Source organism: Mustela nivalis (assembly GCF_964662115.1).
Source record: "Mustela nivalis genome assembly, chromosome: X".
NCBI classification, from domain to species: Eukaryota; Metazoa; Chordata; class Mammalia; order Carnivora; family Mustelidae; genus Mustela; species Mustela nivalis.
Genome location: NC_139040.1, coordinates 81,432,388 through 81,447,098, shown reverse-complemented (window position 1 = coordinate 81,447,098; position 14,711 = coordinate 81,432,388).

Sequence of the window (14,711 nt, the reverse complement as noted above, 5' to 3'; positions counted from 1 at the left end):
TTTGAATTGGGGTAAATAAACCTTAATTTTTTGTAACTTGTTTCTTATTGCAAAAGAGCTCAATGAAATTTAGGAAAATAAAAATTTACAAAAAAAATTTAGTTTACTATTCCCAAATAATTTAAAACTTTACCTTATATTCAAATACATATATTTTTCTAAATTGATTTATATGCTACTAAAACCAAAAACTTTTAGTTATACTAGATGTCATATCATGCAATCAATGCCAGAAAGCCATCTGGCGTTGACTTTTCTTAAATAGAGTTAAGATGGGTGTTATTACAATGCATGATGGAAACAAAGATAGTATAACAATTGAGTGTTACATAACTTTTCCGTTTTGATCAAGTTACTAATCTACAAAAGGTTTTTATCAGTGACAGACTTGGGAATTTATCAAAACTTTTAAACTAGCATGTGCGACTCATTCCTAGAAAACAACACAAACAATATATTTAGATTAAATCATGACTATTTCTCCATTTGAATAAAAAAGGTAGCAACCCCAATAAGTTTATTGAACATGAAAAGTTGAAATGCTATAATGCTCCTAAGGAATTAAATGATCCAGTCATGAATTACAAAAAAAGGATATAAATTACCAAAGTGTTTGTATAATTGGAATGTACAACTGCCCATTATCGTTCAATAGTCTAGGCTTGTACAAGAACTCTATAAAAGAACTCCACTTCTAAAGCGTGGAAAATATGTTTCCTTTCCCCCTATATACAACTATTAAGCCATTCATTTAGCTTTTAAAAATCCACTTAATACAGGCTTTTTACTCATTTGAACAGGCAGCAGGGCTCTATTCTTATTGCTTACATCTGAAGGATAGACGTCTAGCGTAAGAGGTAAAGCCCATAAAGGAGCCCAATAATAACAACAAAATACAGTTTAGTGATCCCTTACAATCTGCCAGCTACCTTTCTGAGAATACTTCAATTAATCAAACATATAAAATACCTGACCACAAAGAGCTTACATTCTTTTGAAATATAATCGTGAAATAAACCAATAATAGAGGGGCACCTCGGTGGCTCAGACCATTGAGTGACTGCCTTTGGCTTGGGTCATGATCTCAGGGTCCTGGGATGTAACTCCCCGCAGGCTTTCTAGGCAGTGGGGTTTTTCTTCTTCCTCTGTGCCCCCTCCCAATTCTCTCTCTCTCTGTCTCCAATAAGAAAATAAACCAGTAATAGAATAATGATGGATGGTTGATGGTGATAAGTGTTACAAAGAAATACAAGAAAGGAAAAAAACCATTATAGAATGCTGGGATGAAAGTTAATTTTATTTTTTGTTGGGTAGTTATATCTCATTTATGAGATGTTATTTGCACAAAGACCCAGGAAGTGAAGGAGGGTGTTATACAAATATTAAAGGAAAAGATTGCTCTAGGCAGAGCAAGTAAGTATATAGACTTTGTGTGAACAGCTGGTCTGTTACTTTTGAGGAAAAGCAAGGAGGCCAATGAGGAGTTCATAGTGGTGGAGAGAGGAAGAACGTATTGATGCATGACCTTCTAGTACATTGAAACGCCTTCAGTTTTTATTTAATATGAAAGGGGAAGATACCAAAAGACTTCCAACAGCAGAATAAAATCATCTGACTTGATTTTTAGGTTAAGTTGCTGTACCAAAATAAATTTGCAGGGAGAAAGGAGTGCAGCATGTGTGGAAGTGGGGTTATCAATCAAATCAATAATTCAGGAACATATGATGGTGTTTTTAGCATGCTGGGTGGTAATAGAAGTGGTGAGGTATGGTTTTTATTTTGTATATATTTTGATGGTGAATATTCTGGTGAACAGGATGGAGTATGTGCAGGACAGACAATATCAACATTTATTTTACCTGCACAAACAGAAGGGTGGAGTCTTCATTCCCTGATATGGAGAGAACTCTGAGTTCAAATGTTCTTTCTGATTAAATGGCATAGTGATGATGAGGATTTAGTCAGACAGTGAAAGAGAGCAGTAAGCATAGTGTTAAGCGGTAAGACATTATAATACATTTGAACATCAAAAAACGTTGTGTTGGATCATCTGTTTATGTGAGTAAATAAATAAATAAAGCTTCCTGGGGTTCTGATAGAGGTAAAGAAGACTACTATATGATCCAAAGGGGCACGTGCACCAAATGTTTATAGCAGCAATATCCAGAATAGCCAAACTATGGAAAGAACCTAGATGTCCATCAACAAATGAATGGTATACATATATATACATATATATGTATATATATATATATTTATATATATATATATGCACACGATGGAATACTATGCAGCCATCAAAGGAAATGAAATCTTGCCATTTGCGATGACATCGATGGAACTAGAGGGTATTATGCTTAGCAAAATAAGTCAACCAGAGGAAGACACTATCATATGATCTCCCTGATATGAGGAAATGGAGGTGCAATATGGGGGACAGGAAAAGAGTAAATGAAACAAGATGGGATCGAGAGGGAGACAAACCATAAGAGACTCTTAATCTCACAAAACAAACTGAGAATTGCCGGGGGGGTGGGGAGGGTAGGGAGAGGGTGTGGGGTTATGAACATTGGGGAGGGTATGTGCTGTGGTGAGTGCTGTGAAGTGTGTAAACCTGGCGATTCACAGACCTGTACCCCTGGGGCTAATAATACATTATATGTTAATTAAGAAAAAAAGAAGAAGAAGAAGACTAGTATATATCAAATGCTATGGTTTTCAGCAAAGGGTGTGTAATCAGGCATATTTTATTAAAGTAACAAAGTAAAATGATGTTCGAAAATTGGAATAACAGAAAACATAAAAATCAGAGATTTTAAAAAGAGATATGGGACAGTGTAGAGAATATAGTCAATGATATTATAATAGTGTTATATGGTGACAGATGGTGGCTATGTTTGTAGTGATCATAGAATAATGTATGGAGATATTGAAAACCTGAAACCAATGTAACACTGAATATCAACTATACTCAAATAAAAGAATAGTAAAAAAAAAACATTTTCATTTAAAAAGATAAAAAGAGGGACAAGAATTTGAAAATTGAATTTCAAAAAGAGTAAAGATGAGGCTAAGACATACTCTGAACCTTGAGTAAAACACCATTTTGAACATTCTTCCCAATTTGAGAAAACTCAAATAAATCAATACCATAAAAGAACCCATTTTAACTGAGAGATGTAATGAAGGCTCAAGAAATAATTTTATGACAGGATAATTCTTCTTTATGAAACAGCATACAGAAACCAGGGGAAACACCTGGAAGCAAAATCAACTATACTGAAAATAAGAATTAGAGAAAGATAAATGATGAAAGATAAGAATATTAGACCTGCGACAGAGACCTAGTGAAGAGAACTTTTAGCTTGTGGTTTAATGTTTTTGAGAATGATCTAGAGTTCATAAATGCCTTGAGGCAGGCTGGTTGTAGGCAGTTTAGGCAGACCCCTAAGACAGGCCTACTTTGGGCAGGTGGTGTTGGAGGAGGCCATTGGGCTGGACAAAGACAAATCCAACCATTTGACTAAAGTGTCTGTGAAGATGTTGAAGTCAGATGCAACAGATAAAGACCTGGCAAACCTAATCTCAGAAATGGAGATGATGAAGATGAATGGACAGCACAAAGACACCATCAACCTGCTGGGTCCTGCACACAGGACGGTCCTTCGTACACTCTCACGGAATATGCCTCCAAAGACAACATACAGGATTACCTCCAGGCCCAGAGGACTCCTGACCTGGAGTACTGTTACAATATCAGCCACAATGCAGCAGAGCAACTCTCCTCCAAGGACCTGGTATCCTGTGATATCAGGTAGCCTGAGGCATGGAGTACCTTGCCTCCAAGAAGTGCATACACCAAGACCTGGCCACCAGGGAAGTGCTGGTGACAAAGGACAACATGATGAAGATCTCAGACTTCAGCCTTGCCAGAGATATCACCACATCAGTTACTATAAAAAGACAACCAACAGTGGACTGCCTGTGAAGTGCATGGTCCCTAAGGCCACGTTTCACCAGATCTACATCCACCAGAGTGACTTCTGGTCTTTGGCGTGATCCTGTGCAAAATCTTCACTCTGGAAGCCTCCCATATCCTGGAGTGCCTGTGGAGGTGGTTTTCACGCTGCTGAAGGAGTCATTTGATGGATAAGCCAATAAGTGCACCAGAGAGTTATACACAATAATGAGGGGTGGCTGGCATGTTGTACCTTCAAGCTGCTGGTAGAAGACCTGGATCATACTGTGGCCTTAACCTCCAACCAGGAGTACCCGGACCTATCCTTGCCCTGTAACAATACTGTCTATGCTTTCCCAACACCCAAAGTTCCACCTGCTCCTCAGGTGCCGTTGCCCAGGGAGGCCTATCTTCCCTGACACTCAGCCCAGCTTGCCAATGGTGGACTGAAATGACTAGTATCCCTATTACTCCCGTCCAGATTCCATCATAAGCTGTAATCCTTACCCCCCACCCTCCCTGCAAGACTCACTGCCTTCTCCTTTGTCCCTTTCCTACTGGCAGGAGCCAGCTGCCTACCTGAGGCCTTCACCCCTTGAAGTTCACCTCTCTTCCCCTTCCTCTTCCTCCTCCTTACAACCTGCTCAGGAAAGAAAGGCACAGAGAGGCAGGTACTTGCTCGTGGCTACTTCCTTCCCTCCCATATGTTGGACCAAGACCCCTCCCTGGCATCTGCTACTGCCTGGACGTCTAGGGAGTGGGAGATGAGGCATGCCAGTGAAAGCTGTCGGAGCATTCCTGTTTTGGTTTTGTCTGCTTAGCATAACATGTAAGACTGAGTTCTGGTGGCAGGGACCTAGTCCTTGGGGCTAGAGCACTAGCGAGGGGAGGTCAACTGCTCTGGGCCTTGGCTAAGAGCAACCCCTGCTCCAGAGATATGGTGCCAAGGGCTTATTAATTTTGATACTAATTTGCTTTGCTGACCCAATACCTGGTATCAAAAGATGGGAAGGCAAAGACTGGAAGCAGTGTTGTGACCATGGGGTCCAGCCCCAAACTATGAAGAAAACACAAAGTGTATAAATCTGAGTAAGTATATATTTACACACCTCTTTAAATAGGTTGTTATCAAAGATTTAATCAATGGGTAATATACTCCTCGTGGCTGTGAAGCATCAGTTGCCATATATTAAAAACAAAGAAAAGAGGTGTCTGGGTGGCTTCCTCCATCAGTGTCCCTTCTTTTCAGGTCATGATCCCAGGGTCCTGGGATGGAGCCCCAAATCAGGCTCTCTGCTCAGTGGGAAACCTGCTTCTCTTTTTCCCTCTGCCCTGCTATAGTTCCTCTTCCTGTCTCTCTGTCTGTCAAATAAATAAAATATTAAAGAAAAAAGAAACAAACAAAATGTTTTTAAAAGGTCTTTTTTTTTTAATTTTCTAGGGGTGCCTGGATGACTCAGTTGTTTAGGCAGATGTTTGGCTTTGGCTGAGGTCATGATTCCAGTGTACTGGAATCCAGCCCTGCATGGGACTACTTGCACCCCAAGGAGCTTGCTTCTTCATCACCCTTTGCACGTAATTACCCACACTTGTGCGCTTTCTCTCTCTCTCTCTCTCATTCTCTCTCTCTCTCGCTGTAAATAAACAAAATAAAATCTTTTACTAAATCAATCAATCAATCAATAAATAAATTTCTAAACCTACTTTCAGTTTAGGTCCCTTAACAAAAATTGCTACTGATTCATTAAAAAAAAAAAGAAAACATAATTTAGAAAGATGCTTCCAGAGCTAAAAAGCTGTTTTTTTTTTCCATGATTAAATATAGAAGTGCTTTGTAAAGTAAAAGAAAAAATATGCTACATTAACACTAATCACACTATAACTTTGGTGGTTATATCAAGATAATGAAAAGTGATTTTAAAGCAAATTTCATGATCAGACATAAAGATCAAGTCAAAATTACAGAAGAGTAAAAGGATGATTTCATCAGGGAGTATAATAATTCTTGACTTTTAATACTTAATAACAGATTTGGGGATATATAGGGAAAAACTAAGAACAAAAATCATAACTTCTACCTTAGAAGAGAAATGGAAAAAAATTTCAACACCTTTATTTTAAGATTATATAGACAAATGGTCATCAAATTGGTAAGATATGTAAGACTTGAATAATATTATCAACTAACTAGATATGCTTGATATTACAGAACACTCCCAACAACCACAGACTACATATATCTTAAGCCATGATTTTCTTTGCAAAGGTCAACATTGATAATGTTCTAGTCATACCTCCGTGTACCAGGAAAGAAGTAGCATATTTCTTGAAAGACACAACTATCAAAGCTCCATGGAGAAACCGTAAAGATGGATAAGGGCTTTGCAAATTATATATCTGATAATGGACATCAACTCTGATTGTTAAAATATGAATAAAAATAAAAAACCTTACTAATAATCAGAGTATCCAATTTTACATGTGAAGAAAATTATTGAAGAGACATGTCACCAAAAGGATATGGATGGCTTATAAGCACATGACAAATTTCTCAACATTTAGACATTAAAGAAATACAAACAAAATCATAATGAGACATCTATTAGAATGGCTAAAATTATAAAGGCTAATTGTACTTCGTCTGAGCTAGATTGAGAAGCAACAAAAAATCTAAACTGTTGTGGGCATGTTTAACCAAGAGAAACAAACCCTATGTTCATACAAGGACTTGTATATGAATTTCATAGCAGCTTTATTTTTAAGAATTGAAAACAGTGGAAATGTTTATCAATGTCCATCAATAGAGCAAAGACAAATTATGATCTATTCATTAAAGAGATTACTATTCAACATCAAAATGAACTATTAACAATTGGAGATTCTCAAAGTAATGGTGCTGAGAAAAGAAAAGCCAGGCAATGAATAGTATATACTGTGTGATTCCATGACTATAAAAAATCTAGAAAATACAAATTTATATATAGTCACAGTCATCAAATATATTGGTGTGATTTTAGTGCCTTCTTCTGTGCTCCCATAGCTTCCTACACTCGGATCTCTGAGCACTTGTTACACCATGTGAAAATATGAACTCTTTTTCTTTATTCTGTCTTACTAGAATAAGAATCCTTGAAATTTTATGGACATTTGAACTCTCAGTTATTAGCAGAAATTCTATCACACAGTAAGTTTCCAAATATAAAAGCCAAAGTTTTACAATGACTTCTAAGCTTTTACATGATCTAGCCACTCATTTAACCTCTGTGACCTCTTTCCCTGCTACTCTTCAGTCCCTCACAGTGGCCTCCTTGCTATTCCTCAGATATGCCAGGCACGATCCAACCTTATGGCCTTCAAGATAGCCAATTCCTTTGTCTGGAGTGACCTTATTGCTGATAGTTCTGGGCAAATGCATCACCTTTCCATACCTTTGTTCAATTGTTAGCTTCATTGTAACTACCCTGATCTTTCTATTAAAATTCTTAACTCCCCATCCCCTGCCTAGCAACCTTGATTTTTCACACCCTGATTTAATTTTTCTTTTTCCCCATTGTACTCATCATTTTTGAATGCACTATGCAATTTTTATTAAGCTTTATAGCTTTTAATTGTCTAACCCATTAACATAAAAGTTCTACAAAGCCAAGTATTTCATTTACCAGTGTAGTCTGAAGTAATATCTGCCATATAATAGACAGTAGACAACTGGTAAATTTCAGAATAAATTAATGTTGAGAGTATACTGAATTTCATAAGTCATTTCAATATTTTTTTTCCAAAAATAAACTATGTAAAACATACCTTAAATTTACTTTCAAAATATTTTATAGCATATAATGGACAAAATAAGACAAAGAAAAAAACCAAAATAAGACAAAAGCCTTAAAGAAACAATCATATAAATAACCATTTCAAACCTACTTAAAAATTGCATAATACCACACTCCTAGATCCTCTCTGAATGCTCTAAAATAACCCTTCAAAACAAATACATTTTTAAAAATAACAGATTTTTTGGCCAATAATTTAATAAAATAAAAGATTCATTCATCTATGTAGATCATAATAAATGTTTTAAAAACATGAAATTATAACTCTGAAGTGTCCTAAAATGAAACCACCTGCTAAGGGTGAGAGAACATTACTAAACATCAATTTTCCAAATAAGAGGAATTTATTACCTTTGAATCAAAGTATGTGGATTTGTTCAAACTGGCAATAAAGGAATATGGAAACACAAACCATAGAAAGTCATATTTTAGATTTCTAAAAGACTTCATAGTGAAGAGTATATATTTATTAAATGCTACATAATGACAAGATGACAGGTTGTGACAAATAGCATTTTAAAAGCTCTACTCATAATGGAACGGAAGGTGTCATTTCCCTATAATTTTATATATGTCATTAATTTACTATATCTGGATACAACACATTACCAAACAGATGTTCATCAAAGACTTATCATTTTTAATGGAACATAATAATTTGAACCTACATCTATTAATCATTTTTTTCAATCTAACATTTATAGTCTCGCTAAAAATTTTATCAGTTGTCGACAAAATTAAAAAAAAATAAGATAAAAAGTCATGTTTGGAAAAGTAGATTTTCTTTGAAATTTGCATTTAAATGAAAATATTTGCTGATATTTTTAAAACTTTCAATGTAATTTTATATATATCTGACCTATCACATGATATAAAATTTTTGGATTAAATATGACATATTTTTTTGATCTTGGTTGAAGGTATTAATAAAGAGCAACTGTTTGTATTATTTGTATTGTGATATCTTAGTTAATAAACATGAATAACTGGTATAAAATATGTTTTTTAAAAATTTTATTTATTTACTTGACAGAGATCACAGGAAGGCAGAGAGGCAGGCAGAGAGAGAGGAATGGAAGCAGGCTCCCTGCTGAGAAGAGAGCCCACTGTGGGACTCAATCCCAGGAACCTGGAATCATAACCTGAGCCAAAGGAAGAGATTTTAACCCACTGAGCCACCCAGGCGCTCTACAATATGTTATTTTTTAATATATAGAATTATAGTTCTTGCCAAAATATGGAACTAGCTGGAACTGAATGCCTCCTTCAAAGTCAGCTCTGGAGAAATTAGGCAAGTGTAATATGGAACTATTTCGGATATGAACCAAAAACAAAGAAATGTTGATATATTCTTTAAAAGACTCAAAGTTGCTCTTGACTGGTATGTTTCAAGCTCTATTCCTGGTTTGAGGACAGGTTTTAATAGGCCTGCCACTGTAGAAATCAGCTGGATGTTTAGAGGCTATCAGAACTGTACAAAAACCTTGAAGGGGTAAAGACTTGAAAATTCTTTAGAGAGATTAGCTCCCTAAGGCATTATTCATCCAAACATTTTCCTCCAAACAATTAAGGCTGATGGATGAGGGGCACCTGAGGGGCTCTCTCATCACGTGGGTGGTGGGTTAAGCCTCTGCCTTCATCTCAAGTCATGGTCTCTTGGTCTTGGGATCCAGCCCCACATCGGGCTCTGCTCAAAAGGAAGACTGCTTCCCTCCCTGCTTGCCTGCCTCTCTGCTTACTTGTGATCTCTCTCTCTCTCTCTCGTTCTGTGTCTAATAAATAAATAAAATCTTTAAAAAAAGGCTGATGGATGATAAATTATTAAAACTTATCCCTCCAAATGATGCTTCTTCATAAGCATTTAAGAAATTAAAATTGTAAGAATTTAAAATTGAAACGTGATTGTAGTATTTATCTTATAGAATAACATCAAGTGAAGGCAGTTATTATTAATTCTGAAGTATTTGTGATTCTGAAATCTTGACCTCAGCAGTAAATTTATTTTTAATAAATTATTATTTAATATATAATAATATATAAAATATACTATATATAACATATATAATAAATTCATTCATGTATTTATTATTAATTTATTATTTATTTATTTATTATTATGTATTTATTTATTTATTAACTCAAACACAATAAAATGAATGACCTGATTGAAAAATTGGCAAGGACTGGAACAGACACCTCACTGAAGAAGATATATAGATGGCAATAATGATATGAAAAGATGCTGTGATGATCCACAGCATGTCTAATTAAGGAATTGTAAATTAAAAGAACAAAGAGGGGCGCCTGGATGGCTCAGTGGGTTAAGATGCTGCCTTTGGCTCAGGTCATGATGTCAGGGTCCTGGGATCGAGGTCCACGTTGGGCTCTCTGCTCAGCAGAAGCCTGCTTCCCCTTCTGTCTCTCTCTGACTGCCTTTCCGTCTTCTTGTCATCTCTCTCTGTCAAATAAATAAATAATATCTTTTTTAAAAATAAATAAATAAAACAATGATATATCACTACACATCTATTAGAATGACTAAAATCCAAAATACTGACAACATAAAATGCTTTTGACGATGAAACTCTTATTCATTCTGGTGAGAACACCAAAATGGTGCTACCACTTTGGAAGACAGTTGGGCAGTTTCTTACAAAACTAAACATATTCTTACCATATGACCCAGCAATCGTGCTCCTTGGTACTCACCCAAAAGAGCAAAAACTTTGTGTACACAGAATCCTGCATATAAACCTGTGTTTGTAACAGCTTTACCCATAAGTGCCAAGAGTTGGAAGTAACCAAGATGTCCTTCAGGAGGAGAATGGATAGATAAACTGTAGTCCATTGAACAATGGGATATGATTCAGCAATAAAGAGAAATGGCTACCAAGCAATGAAAAGACATGGAACAAACTTAAAATTCGTCATAATAAGTGAAAGAAGTCAATTTGAAAAAGCTTCATGTTGCAAGGTTCCAACTATATGACCTTCTAGAAAAGGCAGAACTATGCAAATGGTATAAAGGTCAGCAGTTTGTAGCAGTTAGGAGAGGAGGAGGATGAACAGGCAGAGCACAGAGGATTGTTAGGCCAGTGAAAATGTTCTGTATGATATGTATGATATTTTAGATATATATATATCACTACACAGTTGTCAAAATGCATAAGATACTATACCAAGAGTAAACTCTATGAGAAAAGGTTTTTTAAAGATTTTATTTATTTGACAGGCACCATAGCAGGCAGAGAGGCAGGCAGGAAAAGCAGGGGCTGGAGGAAAGCAGGCTCCCTGCCAAGCAGAGAGTCTGGTCTGGGGCTCGATCCCAGGACCATGAGATTATGACCTGAGCCGAAGGCAGAAGCCTTAACTCACTGAGCCACCCTGGTGCCCCACCAAGAGTGAACTCTAATGTAAACTGTGGACTTTGGGGTGATAATGATGTGTCAGTGTAGGGTCAGTGAGCGTGAAAAATTATCACCGTGGTACAGGATGTTGATAATGGGGAAGGCTGTGTGTATGTGGGGAAAGGGAATTTTACTTTGATCCCCAAACTACTCTAAAAAATGCAGTCTGTTAAAAAAAACTTTATAATGCAATATAATACAAAACAAGAATGCATATCAAGAGAGAAATAATGTTTAAAGGGAACGAAGAACTTCAGTAATGTGTACCTAGGGATTTTGATTGCACATTTGTAGGAAGTTCACATTGTCATTAGTAATTGTTTATCTGTGAAGTAGAAGTAACATAAAGAGTGATCAAAACTCAAAAACGCAACATTTAAAAAGTGCCATCTATGGGTACTTAAAAAATGGAACAAAATTTGCTTGGCTTTTTAAGCTTTGTGGGGAATGAAGGGACAGAATTTAAATTCAGCTTTATAAAAGATTGGATAATATGTTTCTACAAAGAAGGCTCCACTGAGTAACATAGAAATGAACATGGTAGCAGAATGTGGAAAAAAGGTTACATCTCTTTTGAGCTCACGTTCTCTGAAACCCTGTCACATAGTGGAGACAGTAACTGTTCGATGAATAGCAAATGGTAGTCTTTCAGATTCCCGGGATTTTCACTAAGAATCCTGAATGGATTTTTAAAAAAATATGTAAAGAATGTCTACAGTGCAAGTACCTGCAAATAACTGACATTTTGGAGAGAATATTTTAATCAGCAGAGAAGGTCAAAATGACAAAGTTCCAGGATCAGAGTAAACATATGGGATTAAAATATAAAATAAAAAAAAAAAGATTTTTTTGAAAGAACTTTTATTTTTAAAGGACTTTAAACAAAAGTCCCTTTTAAGAGACAGTTGGCTGTTTAAACCAAAAGTACAACTGACTGAGAGAATCGCCGCATTATTTATTGGGGTAGAAAGGACCTGGAATATAGAAAGACCCATTCTGCAGAGGAAAAAATAGAATCACTAACAGGCCTCATGCCTTGCACAGCCAGTGGCTAGAATCCCTGTTTCATGAGACCCTGTGCTAGAAGGCAGCTACAACAATCTCAACTATGTTAGTCTTTCTTGGAAGCCAACAATTGTTTGCCCAGTTAAGAGCACGGTAACAATCAGTCACGTTATGTTATAATGATTGTCGATATCTTTAAAAGCCTTGTCAAGTTCCTTTTTGAGTAACCCTCATCACACCCTTAGAGAAATTTATCTGTGGTTCACCTCTTTGAAATACCTCATTGTTGTTCCACATTTAAGACACAATGAAGAAAAAAAAAATTGACAATGAGTTCCAGATTTTAAGTCACTTGCCATTCAATCCAAATTGTGAGTTTGATCGTTTACCGAACACTTTATAATGCACCCCCAGTAATTTTACAGAGATTATTTTTTTCTTACCAATTCTTGATTATTCTGTCTTGCAATATAGAGAAAGCTAACTAATTTAAAATAAACTTCCGTTAATTTTGATTGGTATAAACTTAAAATTGATTAATTTCCATATACAGAGTTTAAAATGTTCACAATTTACATTAAATATATATTCTGTGTATACCTTGGAAAAATTATACTGAAAATTGAAATTCAATTGATGTTGTATATAGCTGCAAGAAGCCACCTGTCCCATTTCATCTTACTATATAACTTGTGTCAGGTAATTTATAAAATCCCTACTGCATAACAAATCTATTTTTTGTTGGAATGGGTAGTAATGTTTGTTCTTATTTCTAAATAAGAGTTGGTCTATGAGTGCATCTGCAACTGCATTTTTCCTAAGTGGCTTCATGGTCTTGAACTGAGAAAGCTCAGAACATTAAACATCAAAATAATATAATTTGACATAATTAGACATCAAGGAAATGCAATTAAAATGACACTGAGATATCACTACACACTTATCAGAATGGCTAAAATAAAATATAATGACAAGACCAAAAGAAAAAAATATACCATTTGATGATACACAATGGCAAGCTGTACCATAACTTAACCATCTCAGACTAGTGTAGAGTTAAGTTTGTTTTTCTAAGCAATGTTTTGGGTCACTTACCACTTTTCAAGGATTTAAAATGCTATCATTTTACTTAGAACTGTGAAATTTGGTCAGATTTAAATTTCAATTTATGTTAAAACATTCTGTAAACTGTGTTAAACTTTGACATTTGTTCCCTCTGTTCAGTGAATAACACTATATTATATTTTGAAAAATACACTAATTTTAATTTTGAAAAATATCCCTTTTTCCTCTTATGGTAATTATTAATATGAATTAATAGTAGAATTTGATATGGTTCCATATGACCATAAATACTTTATTGTATATTATCAAGTTTAATAATGAATATAATGTACTTCTTTGGACAATTTTTAAAGACCAGTCTACTCTTAAAAAAAATAAATGGAGATGCACTTCTTCAGTTCACACAAATTTCATTTTATTATATATAACCTCAGATAAATTTCAACAAATCATAATTTATTAAAATTATGTCTACATAAAAATCTCATAGAAGAGTAAAACCATCAAAAATAAAAATAAACACGCACAGCACACACACATCACCCATGTATTGGCAAATCACAATTGCTGTAACAATACATTAGACATTCCACAGTTAAGGGCTATCAAAATTTCCATCAGTGACAAAAAGATTTGTATCCAAATGGACTGATTTTCCAGAATCCAAGAAAAAGTCTCCTAGGGTTTATTTAAAGATAAATATTTGAACAAATACTTCTTAAATTTAGGAAATTCAGAACATACGATTAAAGAATATTTGCAGTGCAGACTATATTCAATCCTTCCTTCAAAATGTGCCTTTGAGTACATAATTCTGTTTTCTCTATCTAAATTGAGCTGTAGTCCAAGGAAGTTTTCTAAAATGTGTGTCTCTGTGTGATAAATGTTCTAAGACCTAACATGCTTCATTGTATTTTTACTGTGCTCTCAAATTTAATCAAGAATTTGGCTTGATGTATAATATCTAGTTTCAAATATCTTTTCCATCTATACAAACACCCAGCTGTCTCCTTTATATGCTAGTACTATTGAGAATTCTGCTGTCAGTATTATTCTTGTACATTTTAGGTGATCTGTTCTTCTCTTGGGCATCATTTATGCTCTTCTCTGTTTTTGATATTTTTAAAACTCACCATAATATATATGAGTGTTTTTTTTAAAGATTTTATTTATTTATTTGACAGAGAGAAATCACAAGTAGTTGGAGAGGCAGGCAGAGAGAGAGAGAGGAGGAAGCAGGCTCCCCACCGAGCAGAGAACCCCATGTGGGACTCGATCCCAGGACCCTGATCATGACCTGAGCTGAAAGCAGCGGCTTAACCCACTGAGCCACCCAGGCGCCCTATATGAGTGGTTTTTTGCGTGTGTGGTTTTTGGTTTGTTTTGTTTCTGATTTCTCATGTTCGGCATCATTTTAAGTCTGGTATCTTTTATCTTTCTTTAATT